The sequence below is a fragment of the Ovis canadensis genome, chromosome 15, assembly GCF_042477335.2.
Source record: "Ovis canadensis isolate MfBH-ARS-UI-01 breed Bighorn chromosome 15, ARS-UI_OviCan_v2, whole genome shotgun sequence".
NCBI classification, from domain to species: domain Eukaryota; kingdom Metazoa; phylum Chordata; class Mammalia; order Artiodactyla; family Bovidae; genus Ovis; species Ovis canadensis.
Window position 1 is genome coordinate 54,078,895 of NC_091259.1, and position 18,185 is coordinate 54,097,079.

The 18,185-nt window shown below is 39.4% G+C and overlaps 1 protein-coding gene across 6 annotated transcripts in view; it reads left to right on the forward strand.

Moving 5' to 3' along the window:
- Nucleotides 1-18,185, forward strand: part of LOC138420283 (interferon-induced very large GTPase 1-like) — a 71,634-nt gene that overhangs the window by 18,115 nt on the left and 35,334 nt on the right. Inside the window, exon 3 of one of the 6 annotated variants that reach the window (XR_011249203.1) lies at nt 3,883-4,828. The exons of the other annotated variants lie outside the window; for them this stretch is intronic. The gene's annotated coding sequence lies outside the window, so the exon portion shown is untranslated. Of the gene's footprint in view, nt 1-3,882; nt 4,829-18,185 lie in introns of those variants that run through there. 6 annotated transcript variants of the gene reach the window in all.

Here is an 18,185-nt window from a genome sequence, read left to right on the forward strand (position 1 = left end):
CTTTATTGTTTTTGGCTTGAGTTTATACACCCTTTCTGTGTTTCCTTTCTAGAGAAGATCCTTTAGCATTTGTTGGAGAGCTGGTTTGGTGGTGTTGAATTCTCTCAGCTTTTGCTTGTCTGTAAAGCTTTTTATTTCTCCTTCATATTTGAATGAGATTCTTGCTGGGTACAGTAATCTGGGCTGTACGTTATTTTCTCTCATCACTTTAAGTATGTCCTGCCATTCCCTCCTGGCCTGAAGAGTTTCTATTGAAAGATCAGCTGTTATCCTTATGGGAATCCTCATGTGTGTTATTTGTTGTTTTTCCCTTGCTGCTTTTAATATTTGTTCTTTGTGTTTGATCTTTGTTAATTTGATTAATATGTGTCTTGGGCTGTTTTGCCTTGGGTTTATCCTGTTTGGGACTCTCTGGGTTTCTTGGACTTGAGTGATTATTTCCTTCTCCATTTTAGGGAAGTTTTCAACTATTATCTCCTCAAGTATTTTCTCATGGTCTTTCTTTTGTCTTCTTCTGAGATTCCTATGATTCGAATGTTGGGGCATTTAACATTGTCCCAGAGGTCTCTGAGATTGTCTTCATTTCTTTAAATTCATTTTTCTTTTTTCCTCTCTGTTTCATTTCTACCATTCTATCTTCTACCTCACTTATCCTATCTTCAGTTCAGTTCAGTTGCTAAGTCGTCTCCGACTCTTTGCGACCCCATGAATTGCAGCACGCCAGGCCTCCCTGTCCATCACCAACTCCCGGAGTTCACTCAGACTCACGTCCATCGAGTCAGTGATGCCATCCAGCCATCTCATCCTCAGTCGTCCCCTTCTCCTCCTGCCCCCAATCCCTCCCAGCATCAGAGTCTTTTCCAATGAGTCAACTCTTCATGAGGTGGCCAAAGTACTGGAGTTTCAGCTTTAGCATCATTCCTTCCAAAGAACACCCAGGGCTGACTTCCTTCAGAATGGACTGGTTGGATCTCCTTGCAGTCCAAGGGACTCTCAATTGTCTTCTCCAACACCACAGTTCAAAAGCATCAATTCTTCGACGCTCAGCCTTCTTCACAGTCCAACTCCCACATCCATACATGACCACAGGAAAAACCATAGCCTTGACTAGATGGACCTTAGTCGGCAAAGTAATGTCTCTGCTTTTGAATATACTATCTAGGTTGGGCATAACTTTTCTTCCAAGGAGTAAGTGTCTTTTAATTTCATGGCTACAGTCACCATCTATAGTGATTTTGGAGCCCAAAAAAGTTAAGTCTGACACTGTTTCCACTGTTTCCCCATCTATCTTCTACCTCTGTTATTCTACTGTTGGTTCCCTCCAGAGTGTTTTTGATCTCATTTATTGCATTATTCATTATATATTGACTCTTTTTATTTCTTCTAGGTCCTTGTTAAACTTGGCTTGCATCTTCTCAATCCTTGCCTCCAGGCTATTTATCTGTAACTCCATTTTGTTTTCAAGATTTTGGATCATTTTCACTATCATTATTCCGAATTCTCTATCAGGTAGATTCCTTAACTCTTCCTCTTTTGCTTGGTTTGGTGGGCATTTATCCTGTTCTTTACCTGCTCGGTATTCCTATGCCTCTTCATCTTGTTTGTATTACTGTGTTTGGGGTGGCCTTTCCGTATTCTGGCAGTTTGTGGAGTTCTCTTTATTGTGGAGTTTCCTCGCTGTGGGTGGGGTTGGACGGGTGGCTTGTCAAGGTTTCCTGGTTAGGGAAGCTTGTGTCAGTGTTCTGGTGGGTGGAGCTGGAATTCTGTCACTTCCAAAGCTGTTCCCTCTGTTTTAGCTTCTTCCGTGTGCTGTTTTAGCTTCTTCCTCTTCAGTGACTAATTTCCACCCTGACACAAGGGGGCAGTGGTGGACACTTTCTAAGGCTCACTTGTTCAGTCGTGCTGTGGGGAGGGAGGAACACTGCAAACAAATAACACTGGCGTGTGCTCACAGTGTCTCAGCCACACTGGGTTTGCCCCCGCTCACGGCGTGTGTGCTTTCCCTGTCTACACTGCTTAGGCTCTAGGTTGCTCTACCTGGAACTGTCTGAGGCCAGCCCTGGGTTGTATGCACCTCCCAGGTCTAAGCTGCTCAGGTTCAGGTACTTGGATAGTCCTCAGAAGAGCAGACTCGTTTGGGCCTATGTTTTGTGCCCTTCCCAGGTCCGAGCAGCTCAGGTGACCAGGTGTTTGGTGAATGCAGTTGCTGCAACTTATCGCCTCCCCAATCCCTGCTGCTGGGTTTTCTGGGTATACAACCGGCATACCATCTCAGATGGATGTTGACCGTCCAGAATCCCAAGAAATCTTGGTTAGCGATGAAGCCTGCTTGCAATTTGGTAGATAATGCCTCTCTGGGGCTGCGATTGCCCCCTTCCAGCTCTGGCTGCCCTCGCCTGCCTGTCTCTAGCAGGGAATGGGCCGGTTCGCAGCAGGCTAGCTCTGCTCAGTCCTTTGTTCTGTGAGCAGACCTGGAGGTGTCTTAGGTTAGGGCTTTTTGCATAGCTCTAGTCAATCCTTTGTTCTGTGAGGGGGCCTGGCAATGTCTTAGGTTAGAGCGTTTCACACAGTAGCTATCCCACAGTCTGGTTTGCTATCTCAAGTTAGTTCTTTAAGATTGCCCTCAGGGCATTCAGGCCAGGTCCTTACTCTTAGCAATGCAACCCCCGCTTCCCTCACAGCCCCCTCTTGCTAGTGGCTGATGCAGGCGTCTGAGCTGCTTCTCCCTGGGATTTACCTTTGGGCACGTAATCTGCGGGTTTTAATTATTTATTTATTTTTCCTCCCAGTTATGTTGCCCTCTGAGCTTCCAAGGCTCACAACAGACTCACCAGTGGGAGTGTTACCTGGTATTTGGAAACTTCTCTCTTTTTTAAGACTGCTTTTCCGGTACGGAGCTCGGTCCCTACCTCTTTTGTCTCTCTTTTTATCTTTTATATTTTTTTCCTACCTCCTTTTGAAGACAATGGGCTGCTTTTCTGGGTGTATGATGTCCTCTGCCGGCATTCAGAAGTTGTTTTGTGGAAGTTACTCAGCATTCAAATGTTCTTTTGATGAATTTGTGGGGGGGAAAGTGGTCTCCCCATCCTATTCCTCTGCCATCTTAGGACCAGCCCCAATTTTTGACTGAGTCTATTTTATCTGATCTTAGCACTAATATCTCAGTTCTCTTTTAGTAACTATTTGCCTGGAATGTCCTTTTCCATTCTTTTACTTTTGTCCTATTTGTCTTGGATCTAAAATGAGTCTTTTCTAGACAGCATATAATAGCATTTTGTTTTTTAATCTATTTTGAGAATATTTACCTTCTAGTAGAAGAGTTTAATCCATTTATAATTACTGATAATGAAACATTTATTTCTGCGATTTTGATTTGTCTTTCATATGTTTCATATCTTGTTTGTTCCTCAGTGTCACCATTAACTGCCTTCTTTGTGTTAGGTATTTATGTAGTGTATGATTTTGATTCCTTTCTAATCTATTTTTCTGTATATTTAAAAGTTATTTTAGCATTGGTTGTGCTGGAGCTTACAGTTAACCTCACAAACATGTAACAATCTATCTTGAATTAATATCATATTAACTTCCATAGGTATATAAAAATTCTGATTCTTCATTTCTCCATCCCTCCCCCCGTTATGTTATTGCATCACAAATTACATCTTTCTACTTTGTGTGCCCATTTAACATAGGCTTATCATTATCATTTTATGATTTGTCTTTTTGATCAAACTGGGGAAGAAAAAGGAGTCACAAATGTAAAATACACTAATACTGGCTTGTGTATTTCCTTACCTGTGTTATTTCTTCACATGGCTTTAAGTTTACTGTCTAATGTCCTTTCATTTCCTCCTGAAGGACTCTTTTTATCATTTCCTATAGGACACATCTAGCATCACCAACTCAATGAACATGCATTTGGACAAACTCCAGAAAATAGTGAAGGAGAAGGAAGCCTGACATGCCACAGTCCACAGGGTCACAAAGACTCGGACACAGCTCAGCTACTGAACAAACAGGATACATCTACTAGTGATAAATTCCCTCAGGATTTGTTAATCTGGGAATGTCTTAACTTTTTTTTTTTTTTTTTTGAATGATAGCTTTGCCAGGTATAGAGTTATGGGCTTTCTCTTTCTTTAGGTACTTTAAATATGTCATCACACTGCCTTCTGGCCTCCATAGTTTCTGCTAAGATGTCCAGTCTTTTACTTAATGAGTCTCCCTTATATAGGACAGTCATTTCTCTTTTGTTGCTTTCAAGGTTCTTCCTTTGTCTCTGTCTTTAAAAGTTTTATTATAACATGTCTTAGTGTGGATCTCTTGTGTTTTTCCTTTGTAAAGTTCATTGAGCTTCCTGAATGTGTAGATTCATATATTTAATCAAAATATGACTTGTTGATCGGTTTCTTCAAAATTCTTTTACATTCCTTTCTCTCTATTCTCTCCTTATGAAACTTGCATTATTTGATGTTCTATTATTGATGGTGTCTCACAGATCTCATAGGCTCTTTTCATTTTTGTTCATTCCCTTGTCTTTATGTTCCTCAGACTGGATAATTTTAAATGACTTGTTTTCAAGTTCTCTGATTTTCAACGCTGGCTGCTGAAATCTGATGTTGAAATTCTTACTGAATTCATTTCCGGTATTGTAATTTTTAACCTAGAATTAGTTTGATCCCTTTATATAACCTGCATCTCTTTAGAGACGTACAGTGTTTGAGGAATATCATTCCCCTGGAGTTATAGAATTTTTGTGCATGATTTCCTTTAGTATTTTGAGCATATTTAAGCCAGTTGAATTAAAGGCCTAGCTGAATAACTTCTATGACTTGATTCCTCGTTGATAGTTTCTATTAACTTTTTTGTGAGTGGGTCATATTTTCTTCTTTCTTTGCGAGTTTTTTAAATTTTTTATGGAAAACTCGACATTTTGAATTTTATAATAAGATAACACTTGAAATCATAACCTTTCTCGTGCTCAGGGCTTGTTTTGGTTGGTTCCTGTGGGTTTTGGTTATATGTCTAGGATTTTTCTACCTTTTTATGTAAAAATATTAGTGGTATGTGCTCTCAGAAATGTGTCCTTTATCTTATGGTAAGTTTATGCATTGTTTGAGTTTTTTTGCCTGGAGACAAAAAGAAAACATACCCAAACAAACAACAGCAAGAAAAAAAAAACACCTCTCTTTGCATACTGGCTCAGTGTTTAGCATGCCTTGAATACTTTGTTGTTCAGTCACTCAGTCGTGTCCAACTCTTAAGGACCTCATGGACTTCAGGACACCAGGCTTTCCTGTCCATCCCCATCTCTCAGAGCTTGCTCAAACTCAAGTCCATTGAGTTGGCAATTCCATCCAACCATCTCTTCCTCTGTCATCCCCTTCTCCTCCTACCTTCAATTCTTCCCAGAATCAGGGTCTTTTCTAATGAGTCAGCTCTTCACATCAGGTGGCCCAAGTATTGGAGCTTCAGCTTCAGCATCAGTCCTTCTAATGAATATTCAGGACTGATTTCCTTTAGGATTGGCAGATTTGATCTCCTGGCAGTCCGAGGGACTCTCAAGAGTCTTCTCCAACACCACAGATCAAAAGCATTAATTCTTTGAAGTTCATCCTTCTTTGTGGTCCAACTCTCACACCCATTCTTTGACATTACCTTTCCTTAGGATTGGAATGAAAACTGACCTTTTCCAGTCCTGTGGCCACTCTGTTTTCCTAACTTGCTGGCATATTGAGTACAGTACTTTAACAGCATTATCTTTTAGGATTTGAAATAGCACAACTGGAATTCCATCACCTCCACTAGCTTTGTTTGTAGTGATGTTTCCTAAGGCCCACTCGACTTAACATGCCAGGATGTCTGGCCCTAGGTGAGTGATCACACTATCGCGATTATCTGGTTCATGAAGATCTTCTTCATATAGTTCTTCTGTGTATTCTTTCACCTCTTCTTAATATCTTCTGCTTCTGTTAGGTCCATATCATTTCTGTCCTTTACTGTGCCCATCTTGACTCCAGCTTGTGCTTCATCCAGCCTGGCATGTCGCATGATGTACTCTGCATATAAGTTAAATAAGCAAGGTGACAATATACAGTCTTGACATACTCCTTTACTAATTTGGAACCAGTCTATTGTTCCATGACCAGTTCTAACTATTGCATCCTGATCTGCATAAAGTTTCTCAGGAGACAGGTGAAATGGTCTAGTATTCGCATCTCTTTAAGAGTTTTCCACAGTTTGTTGCAATTCACACAAAGGCTTTGGTGTAGTCTAAGCAGAAGTAGCTATTTTTCTGGAATTCTCTTGCTTTTTCTACAACCCAACAGATCTTGGCAATTAGATCTCTGCTTCCTGTGCCTTTTCTAAACCCTTTAATGCTTTACCAGGCTCTTTACAATTCTGCCTTAGCCTTTAGTTTCTGCTTCTCTTGAACCTAAAGATCATTTAGAGGTATAAATCCAAACACAGGGACATTTTACTGTTCTACTTCCCCACAAAATGTCTCTTCTCAGTCTTTCTTACCAAGTTTTCAACATGTTTATTGTTTACCTCAACCTTAACATCTTCCCCCAGATAGGAGGGGTTGTCTATTTACCTTTCTTGTTTGCAAGGAATGCCCTCCACTTGGCTGCATTCTAATGGAGCTCTGTGCTTCACAAAATAAAAACCAAACTGCCTTTCTTCAGTCTTTCAGATAACCCCCAGAGGGCTCCAAATAGACAAACAGAATCCTTGAGAGCAGGGTCTGCTCCTTTCCCTTTGAAAGCAGGGACAAAGGTCTCACAATGGGAATGTGGCCTATTTCTTCACTACTCTCTCAAGCAGGAGAGGAAGGTAGCTCAAATGCAAGTAAAAGTGTCACAACACTCCCCTGCCATTTGTAAGTTGCCTTTTGTTGATCAGCACACATAAACCTTCAATTGTTTTCCAGATTTTCAACAAAGTAGATTCTGATGGTTTTTTTTTTCCTATTTTATTGTTTCAGTCAAAGGATGGACCCCTGGAGTTACTTATCCCTTCATATTTGCAGATGTGTTCCCATGTAATTTACTTTTCATAATGGTTATGCTTAATAACTGTCTTACAAAATCCTGAACATTTAACAATTTTCTCATGAGACAGTATAAGCTGGTTCCAGGATACCATGAAATATGGTCACTGAAGGCATAACAGATGTTTACAGAGGTTTCTGAGAAGGCACTAAGAGGGAATCTATAAGAAAAGTTTCCCAAATCTGTCAAGAATTGAAGGCCTATGACTGAGATTTTATTCCTCCTTGAAAATGCTCTTGTATGATTTTCTAATCATTTTATCACTTATTCTTGTCCCCTACACATATCCCACTTCTAATCTCAATGAGAGTTTCTCACAACATAGATCCTTACCTGCTGTAGCTCTGAGTGATCAGAACTGCTGAAGATTTTAGGCTCCTTTCAGCAGGCAACGTAATAAAATATAGCAGTATCATAAGATAAATGTCAGACAGTATTCTTCCTCAAGACTTCGTAGAAGAAAATGTATGAACCAAAATTTCATAGGCTGTGTTATTATTTTAAACATTATAGTTATAACTAGGGTCACAGGATATAAAAACAGTACTGAAATGTTTATTTGTAAACTAAACTTCTGTTGAAGAATGAAGTAGAGACAGAATCTGTAGTACATGACAATATTTCCTTATGTGGAAAAGTTTTCTATCCTTGCCAAGGCACTGCTAAATTACAAAAAAAAAAGAAAACTATTGTTTCTGGAAAATGAGAGAAAGAGAAATAAAACTGAAAGCATTTCCACAGCAGTGGGTAGAAGCAAAGGAGGGGCTCACCTTGACAGCTGGGTGATGAATAGGGCTTATATGTATAATGTTCCACCCAGGGGCACTCACACACAGACACACACAAGATAACCCACCTAATAATCAGTAGTCCTCTTCCTATATTACATTTATTATAACACTGTGATAGTATTATACTTAATATATTGTTATTATTTATTATATTATATCAATTTATGTATGAATTATCTGTTTCCTCACCCTGAGTGAGCAAGGACATCTCTGTCTTCTTCACCAAGCGATCCATAGAACCTAGGACATTACTGGCAAAAGACGAGTATTGGTAAACACTGAAATAAATGTGGGACATCTTTGGTTGGGCTTCCCTGGTGGCTCAGATGGTAATCTGCCTGCAATGTGGGAGACCTGAGTTCAGTCCCTGAATTGGGCGGATCCCCTGGAGGAGGGCATGGCAACCCACTCCAGTATTCTTTGTCTGGAGAATCCCCATGGACAGAGGAGCCTGAAAGGCTATAGTCTACAGTCCATGGGTCACAAAGAGTTGGACACGACTGCACAGCACAGCACAGCCTTGGTTTATTTTTGCTCACTTGGATCTATAATATTTTCTGGATTAAACTAGCTTAGATAAACACAAGAAAGAAGAAAAGGGTGTCATTGATCTTAACAATCAGTAAGATGAAGGTAGAGTACAAAAATATGTTATTTAACTTAGCAACCAGAGACTGAAGGATAGGATTGTGTTTTTAAAATCATATGGAACAACCTAAACTTATGAAGAAATAGTAAACTGAATGTTCATTAGTTTATTTAGCCATCATATATGCGTATTTGAGGGCTTCCCTGTTGGCTCAGATGATAAAGAATCTGCCTGCTGTGTGGGAAACTTGGGTTCAATCCCTGGATTGGGAAGATCGTCTGGAGGAGGGCATGGCAACCCTGCTCCAGTATTCTTGCCTAGAGAATCCCCATGGACAAACAGCCTGGTGGGCTACAGGCCGTGGGGTCAAAAAGGGTCAGGAGTAACTAAAACTATTCATATTTGATGACACAGAGAGAGAAGAATCCACCTGCAGTGTAGGAAACCCAGATTCGATCCCTGGGTTGGGAAGATCCTCTGGAGAAGGAAATGACTACCCACTGGAGAACTGCCTGGAGAATTCCATGGACAGAGGACCCTGAGGGACTATAGTCCATGGGGTCACAAAGAGTGAGACACACCTGAGCAACTAAGCACAGCACAGCACACATAGTCAGACTTACTAAGATACTGTTTCGAGTTTCTGGAAATATTATAGTGAAAGAAATAAAGAGACTGAGAGCTTAAAGAGGAGACAAACTCCAACCTGTATTTATTCAGAATAGGAATGCCTGAGCATGTCTGGAGGCTAATATGAAACAATCAGGGGATAAAGACAGATGCAAACTATGAAATAAGGATAAGTGAGAGAGCAAAGCTCAGAGACAGTGGATGAACCTTATGCCTTCTCTGGAGAAGGGAATGGCAAACCACTTCAGTATTCTTGCTTTGAGAACCCCATAACCAATATGAAAAGACAAAAGATATGACACTAAAAGATGAACTCCCCAGGCCGATGGGTGCCCAATAGGCTACTGGAGAACAATGAAGAAATAACTACAGAAAGAATGAAGAGACGGAGCCAAAGCGAAAATAACTCCTAGTCGTGGATGTGACTGGTGATGGAAGTAAACTCCAATGCTGTGAAGAGCAAAATAACATAGGAACCTGGAATGTTAGGCCCATGAATCAAGGTAAATTAGAAGTGGTCAAGCAGGAGATGGCAAGAGTGAACATCAACATTTTAGGATTCCAAGAACTAAAGTGGACTGGAATGTGTGAAATTAATTCAGATGACGATTCTATCCACAACTGTGGGCAAGAATCCCATAGAAGAAATGGAGTAACCCTCATAGTCAAGAAGAGTCTGAAATGCAGTACTTAGAGGAAATCTCAAAAATGACAGAATGATCTCTGTTCAATTCCTCGGCAAATCACTCAATATCACAGTAATCCAAGTCTATGCCCCAACCAGTAATACTAAAGAAGCTGAAATTGAACAGTTCTTGAAGACTTACATGACCTTCTAAAACTAACACCCCAAAAGAGATGTTCTTTTTATCTTTGGGGACTGGAATGCAAAAGTAGGAAGTCAAGAGATACCTTGAGTAACATGCAAATTTGGTCTTAGAGTACAAAACAAAGCAGGCCAAAGGCTAACAGAGTTTCTCAAAGAATAAGCCCTGGTCATAGTAAACACCCTCTTCCAGCAATACAAGAGAAGACGCTACACATGAACATCACCAGATGGTCAATACCAAAATCAGGTTGGTTACATTCATTGCAACCAAAGATGGAGAAGCTCTATACAGTCAGCAAAAACAAGACCAGGAGCTGACTGTGGCTCAGACCATGAACTCTTTATTGCCAAACTCAGACTTAAATTGAAGAAAGTAGGGAAAACCACTAGACCATTCAGGTATGACCTAAATAAAATCCCTTATGATTATGCAGTGGAAGTGACAAATAGATTCAAGGGATTAGAACTGATAGACAGTGTCTGAAGAACTATGGACGGAGGTTCGTGACACCGTACAGGAGACAGTGATCAAGACCATTTACAAGAAAAATGCAAAAAGGCAAAATGGTTTTCTGACGTGGCCTTACAAATAGCTGAGGAAAGAAAAGAAACTGAAGGCAAAGGAGAAACGGAAAGATAAACCCATTTGAATGCAGTTCCAAACAGCAAGGAGAGATAAGAAAGCCTTCCTCAGTGATCAATACAAAAAATAGAGGAAAACAATAGAATGGGAAAAACTAGAGATCTCTTCAAGAAAAAGATACTAAGGGAACATTTCATGAAAAACGGGCAAAATAAAGGACAGAAATGGTATGGACCTAACAGATACAGAAGATATTAAGAAGAGGTGGTAAGAATACACAGAAGAATTATACAAAAAAGATCTTCATGACCCAGATAACCATGATGGGTCAATACAAAGTCAAGTGGGCCTTAGGAAGCATCACTATGAACAAAGCTAGAGGAGGTGATGGAATTCCAGTTGAGCTATTTCAAATACTAAAAGATGATGCTGTGAAAGTGCTGCACTCAATATGCCAGCAAATGTGGAAAATGCAGCAGTGGCCACAGGACTGGAAAAGTTCAGTTTTCATTCCAATCCCAAAGAAGGAAAATTGCAAAGAATGTTCAAACTACCGCACAATTGCACTCATCTCACATGCTAGTAAAGTAATGCTCAAAACTCTCCAAGCCAGGCTTCTACAGTACATGAACCATGAACTTTCAGATGTTCAAGTTAGATTCAGAAAAGACAGAGGAACCAGAGATCAAATTGCCAACATCCATTGGAACATAGAAAAGGCAGAATTCCAGGGAAAAAAAAGCTACTTCTGCTTCATTGGCTATAGTAAAGCCTTTGTGTGAATTGAAACAAACTTTGGAAACTTCAAGAGATGGGAATACCAGACCACCTTACCTGCCTTCTGAAAAATGTGTATGCTGGTCAAGAATCAACAGTTAGAACCGGTCATGGAACAACAGATTGGTTCCAAGTTGGGAAAGGAGTACAAGACTGCATATTGTCACCCTGCTTATTTAACTTATATGCAGAGTACATCATGCATAATGCCAGGCTGGATAAAGCTCAAGCTGGAATCAAGACTGCTGGGAGAAATATCAATAATCTCAGACATGCAGATGACACCACTCTTATGGCAGAAAGTGAAGAGGAACTGAAGAGCCCCTTGATGAAATTGATATAGGAGAGTGAAAAAGCTGAGTAAAACTCAGCATTCAACAAATGAAGATCATGGCATCCTGTCCCATCATTTCATGGCAAATAGATTGGGAAACAATGGAAACAGTGAGAGACTATTTTCTTGGGCTCTAAAATCACTGCAGATGGTGACTGCATCCATGCAATTAAAAGATACTTCTTGGAAGAAAAGTTATGACCAACCTAGACAGCATATGAAAAAGCAGAGACATTACTTTGCCAACCAAGGTCCATCTAGTCAGAGCTATGATTTTTCCAGTAGTCATGTATGGATATGAGAGTTGGACAGTAAAGAAAGCTGAAAGCTAAAGTATTTATGCTTTTAAACTGTGGTGTTGGAGAAGACTCTTGAGAGTCCCTTGGACTGCAAGGAGATCCAACTAGTCAATCCTAAATGAAATCAGTCCTAAATATTCATTGGAAGGACTGATGCTGAAGCTGAAACTCCAGTACTTTGGCCACCTGATGTGAAGAACTGACTCATTGGAAAAGACCCTGATACTGGGAAAGATTGAAGGCAGAAGGAGAAGGGGACAACAGAGAATGAGATGGTTGGTTGGCATCACCAACTCAATTAACATGAGTTTGAGCAAGCTCCAGGAGATGGTGATGGACAGGGAAGCCTGGCATGCTGCAGTCCACGGGGTCGCAAAGAGTTGGACATGACTGAGCGACTGAACTGAACTGAACTGAGAGAGCAGGGCTCTAAGAAGTTGGATGAACCTTATGCATTCTCATGCATTCTCTAGGGGATCAAGAACTAAAATTAGTCCAGTGAGGATTAGAGGAGCTCCCGTTAAAGCTCTGTTTCTCACTTCTCCTAGACTACTCATGATTTTCTTTCCTCCTAGACTGATGTAGAACCTTCTCTGATCATGACTTATTCATACTTATAAGCCCATTTTCAATCAGAACACCTGATACATAGTCTATGATATGTATGATATCATACAAACCTGTATGGGTTTGTATAACAAACCTGTTCGTGGGTTTCAACAGGATGGAAAATTTTGAGAACATGATGTCGGATTTTAGTGAGCTAAACAGACACAGAAGTCAGAGAGAACTATTTGGAACCTGAGACACTGGAAAAATTAGAGTGGAATGAATGTGACGGGAAAACAAAAGGAGGAAGAGGTCTGGAAATCTGGTGATAAGTGCAAATTGGGACATCCTTTATGATCCAGCTTCATGGGGAGTCCTGTCTGCTGAAGACCACATCTCTGTCTTAGGCAGATCTCTACATTGGCTCTCCAAATACATATCTTCATGCCCTTACCCCAGGTATTCAACTTTCTTCTCTCATTTCAACTGTCCACAAATAAGACCCAAATACACGGCTGTCCTCTGCCCAGATGAACAGTTTGTTTGTGCCGAGGCTAGAAGTTTCCCACAAGTCATTAGAGACACAATGCAAACATGTTGTGACCAGTTTTCAATGAGGACATTAGGTTGAGTTGTTAATTACATTGTTTGAGTGCTCTTTGTATTTACTGATTTTTTCTTGGTTTGTTTTATCAGGTACAAAATATACGGTAATAGTAAATCTTTCCCAAAGTAGTTGTAGATTCAATTTCACCAAGTCTGTAAACTTTGCTTTATTTTTATTGAATTAATGTTTTAGAGGAGTTTCAGGTTTACACAAAAATGACCCAAAAATCGCAGAAACGATTTCCCGTCTACCTCTTGGCCCACAAATGCGTGATCTCCTGCATTATCAATATTCCCCAACAAAGTGGCACATTTGTTATAGTGATGGATCCACGCTGAAATATCAGAATCACCCAGAGCACATAGTTTGTGTATGTCTTGCGTATTCTGTGGGTTTTGAAAAATGTCAAATGAAGTAAAAGAAACTTTTAGATATACAGAATAGGCTCATTGCCCTAAAAATCCTCTGTGCTCCTCCTTCTCATCCTTTCCTTGTAACCACTCATCTTTGTGCTTTCACTATAATTTTGTTTATTCCAGAATATGTTACAGTTGGAATCAGAGTATATAGACTTTTTGATCTGGCTTTATGCATTTAGCAATACACATTTACATTTCCTCCATGGCTTCTCCTTTTGTTTCATTTAATTCTTTTCATTTTCATTTTCTTTTTATTTTTTTTGATAGAACTGAATAATATTCCAATGTCTAGAAGTATCACAGTTTATTTAGCCACTCACCTACTGAAGGATGTCTTGGTTGTCTCCAAGTTTTTGAAATTGTAAATAAGGTTGCTATAGACATCTTTGTATTAGTTTTTGTGAGTATAATTTAGGTATAAATACCAAGGAGCATCATTGCTAGTCATATGGAAAAAGAACATTTAAGCTTTGTAATAATGAAACAAACTATCTTTCAAAGTAGCTATTCCATTTGCATTCCCAGAGGCAATGAATAAGAATTGCTTTCACACCACTTCCTTACCAGCAACAGTGTTGCTAGTGATCTGAATTTTAGCCTTTCTAATAGGTGTACCAGTGCCAAAGAATGCTCAAACTACTGCACAATTGCACTCATCTCACATGCTAGTAAAGTAATGCTCAAAATTCTGCAAGCCAGGCTTCAGCAATAAGTGAACCATGAACTTCCAGATGTTCCAGATGTTTAGAAAAGGCAGAGGAACCAGAGATCAATTTGCCAACATCCACTGGATCATTGAAAAAGCAAGAGAGTTCCAGAAAAACATCTATTTCTGTTTTATTGACTATGCCAAAGCCTTTGACTGTGTGGATCACAACAAACTGTGGAAAATTCTGAAAGAGATGGGAATACCAGACCACCTGACATGCCTCTTGAGGAATCTGTATGCAGGTCAGGAAACAACAGTTAGAACTGGACATAGAACAACAGAATGGTTCCAAATAGGAAAAGGAGTACATCAAGGCTCTATATTGTCATCCTGCTCATTTAACTTATATGCAGAATACATCATGAGAAGTGCTGGGTTGGATGAATCACAAGCTGGAATCAAGATTGCCAGGAGAAATATCAATAACCTCAGAAAAGCAGATGCCACCACCCTTATGGCAGAAAGTGAAGAGAAACTAAAGAGCTTCTTGATGAAAGGGAAAGAGGAGAGTGAAAAAGTTGGCTTAAAGCTGAACATTCAGAAAACAAAGATCATGGCATCTGGTCCCATCACTTCATGACAAATAGATGGGGAAACAGTGGTAGACTTTATTTTTGGGGGTCTCCAAAATCACTGCAGTTGGTGGCTGCAGCCATGAAAGTAAAAGGCACTTACTCCTTGGAAGGAAAGTTATGACCAACCTAGACAGCATATTCGGAGAAAGCAATGACACCCCACTCTAGTACTCTTGCCTGGAAAATCCTTGTACGGGTGAGTCTGGTAGGCTGCAGTCCATGGGGTCGCTAAGAGTCGGATACAACTGAGCGACTTCACTTTCACTTTTTACTTTCATGCATTGGAGAAGGAAATGGCAACCCACTCCAGTGTTTTTGCCTGGAGAATCCCAGGGATGATGAAGCCTTGTGGGCTGCCATCTATGGTATTGCACAGAGTCGGACACGACTGAAGCGACTTAGCAGCAGCAGCAGACAGCATATTAAAAAGCAAAGACATTACTTTGCCAACAAAGGTCCTTCTAGTCAAAGCTGTGGTTTTTCCAGTAGTCATGTATGGAGGTGAGAGTTGGACTATAAAGAAACCTGAGCACCAAAGAATTGATGCTTTTGAACTGTAGTGTTGGAGAAGACTCTTGAGAGTCCCTTGGACTTCAAGGAGATCCAACCAGTCCATCCTAAAGGAGATCAGCCCTGAGTGTTCATTGGAAGCACTGCTATTGAAGATAAAACTCCAAAACTTTGGCCACCTGATGAGAAGTACTGACTCATTTGAAAAGACCCAGATACTGGTAAAGATTGAGGCAGGAGGAGAAGGGGACAGCAGAGGATGAGATGGTTGGATGGCATCACCGACTCAATGGACATGAGTTTGGGTAAACTCTGGGAGTTGCTGATGGACAGGGAGGCCTGGTGTGCTGCAGTCCATGGGGTCACAAAGTTGGACACTACTGAGTGACTGATTGAACTGAATAGGTATACAGTCATATCATTTTATTGTGCTTTGTGGATATTGTGTTTTTTACAAACTGAAGTTTTGTGGCAACCCTGCATTAAGCAAGTCTATTGGCACCAATTTTTTTTCTCTCCACAAACCCTGGCAGCTACTGATCTTTTTTAGTCTCTATAGTTTTGACTTCAACTGTTTCATATACTTGGAATCATAAAGTATGTAGCAATATCAGACTGGTATCTTTCACACAGCACTGTGATTTAAGATTCTTCTGTGTCTCATAGCTTGATAGCTCAATTTTTTTTTTGTTTTGCTAAACAGTGATAATAACCTAGACAGCACATTAAAAAGCAGAGACATCACTTTATCATCACAGGTCCATATAGTCAAAGCTATAGGTTTTCTAGCAGTTACGTACAGATGTGAGAGTTGGACCATAAAGAAAGCTGAATGCTGAAGAACTGAGGCTTTCAAATTGTGCTGCTGAAGAAGACACTGTCTCTATAAATTAAGTTGGGAAGAACTGATGCCTTAACAATATTAAACATAAATATCTCTTCATTTATATATATATATATATATATATATATATATATATATATATATACACATTGATTTCTTTCATCAGTTTTGTAGTTTTCCTTATATAGCTCTGGCACATATTTTATTAAATTTACATTTAAGTATTTATTTTGTGAGGGTGCTAGTTTAAATGGTATTGTGTTTTTAATCTCAAATTCCAATTGCTTATTGCTAGCATATTAAAAAACAATAGTTTATGTATTCTAACCCTGATATTTTACAACTTTGTTGTATTCACTTATCAGTTCCAGATTTTTTTTGTTGATTCTTTGGCATTTTTTGCATAGTGTCATCTACAAATAAAGACATGTTTTATTTATTTTTTCCCAATCAGTATATGTTATTTCCTTATCTTATTAACTAACTCTTCCAATAGGATGTGTGATAGGAGTGATTAGAGGGGATATCTTTAACCAATTTTTCTTTAAGAGGAAAGCTTCTAGGTTCTTACCATTAAGTGTAATGTTAGTAGTAGGGCTTTTGTTAATGTCTTTTCTCAAGTTCAGTAAGTTCCCCTCTATTCTTAGCTTGCTGGAAGTTTTAATAATGAGTAAGTATTGGATTTTGTCAAATGGGTTCTCTCCATGTGGTTTTTCTTCTTAGTTCATTGTAGTATATTACATGAATTGACTCTGAACGTTGAATCCACTTTGCTTACCTGAGGTAAATCCCACATGGTTGTGGTATATAATTCCTTTTTACATTTTTAGATTATCATATTAGACAGTGATATATTCTTGACTCATATTTGAGATTGTACCAGTAATTACAACATATATTCTACAAAACCAACAGACTCTTTGACCTTCCACTCAAATACCTCAAAGAACTGAGGGTCCTTTAAGTCCATTTGGCTGCACACTCCAGCCTAAATGCAATTGCCATCGTGTATTTTAAACCCCACTCTTTTGAGCATTTATTTAGATTTTTCCATATAATTATTCCTTTGTTGCTCACCATCTTTTCCTGCATCTCTGACTATTCATTGGTGATATTTTCCTTCTCCTGAAAAAACATGCCTTAGTAGTTCCTTCAATGTGCATTTCTAGGTAACAGATTCTGTTACTGTGCTGTTTTCAATGTTTTTCTACCACCATAATTCTTTAAAGATATTTTTAACTCTGTATAGAATCCTACTTTGTCAGCTATTTTCTTTCAGTAGGTTTAACCCTCCATCCTACTGCCTTCTGGCTTCCATCAGCACTGTTGAGGTCATCATTCTCTAATTATTATTTGAAGATAAACTCTGATTTCTAAGACAGTCCTCAGAATGGGAGAAAGTAATAGCAAATGAAAAAACTGACAAAGAGTTAATCTCCAAAATATACAAGCAGCTCATGTAGCTCAATACCAGAAAAATGAACAATCCGATCAAAAAGTGGGCAAAAGATGTAAAAAGACATTTCTCCAAGAAGACGTACACATGGCTAATAAAGACAGGAGAAGATGCTCAATATCACTCATTATTAGATAAATGCAAATCAAAACCACAAAAAAGTATCATCTCACATTGGTCAGAATGGCCATCATCAAAGTCTATAAACAATAAATGCTGGAGAGGGTGTAGAGAAAAGGGAATGCTCTTACACTGTTGGTAGGAATGCAAACTGGTACAGCCACTATGGAGAACAGTGTGGAGATTCCTTAAAAAACTGGGACTAGAACTGCCATACCACCCAATAATCCCACTGTTTGGCATACACTCCAAGGAAGCAAGAATTAAAAGAGACACATGCACCCCAGTATTCAGTGCAGCACTATTTACAGTAGCTGGGACAGGGAAGCAACCTAGACATCCACTGACAGACGAATGGATAAGGAGGTTGTAGTACATATACACAATGAAATACTACTCAGCTATTAAAAAGAATGCATGTGGGTCAGTTCTAATGAGGTGGATGAGCCTGCAGCCTGTTATACAGAATGAAATGTCAGAAAGAGAATGACAAATACTGTATAATAACA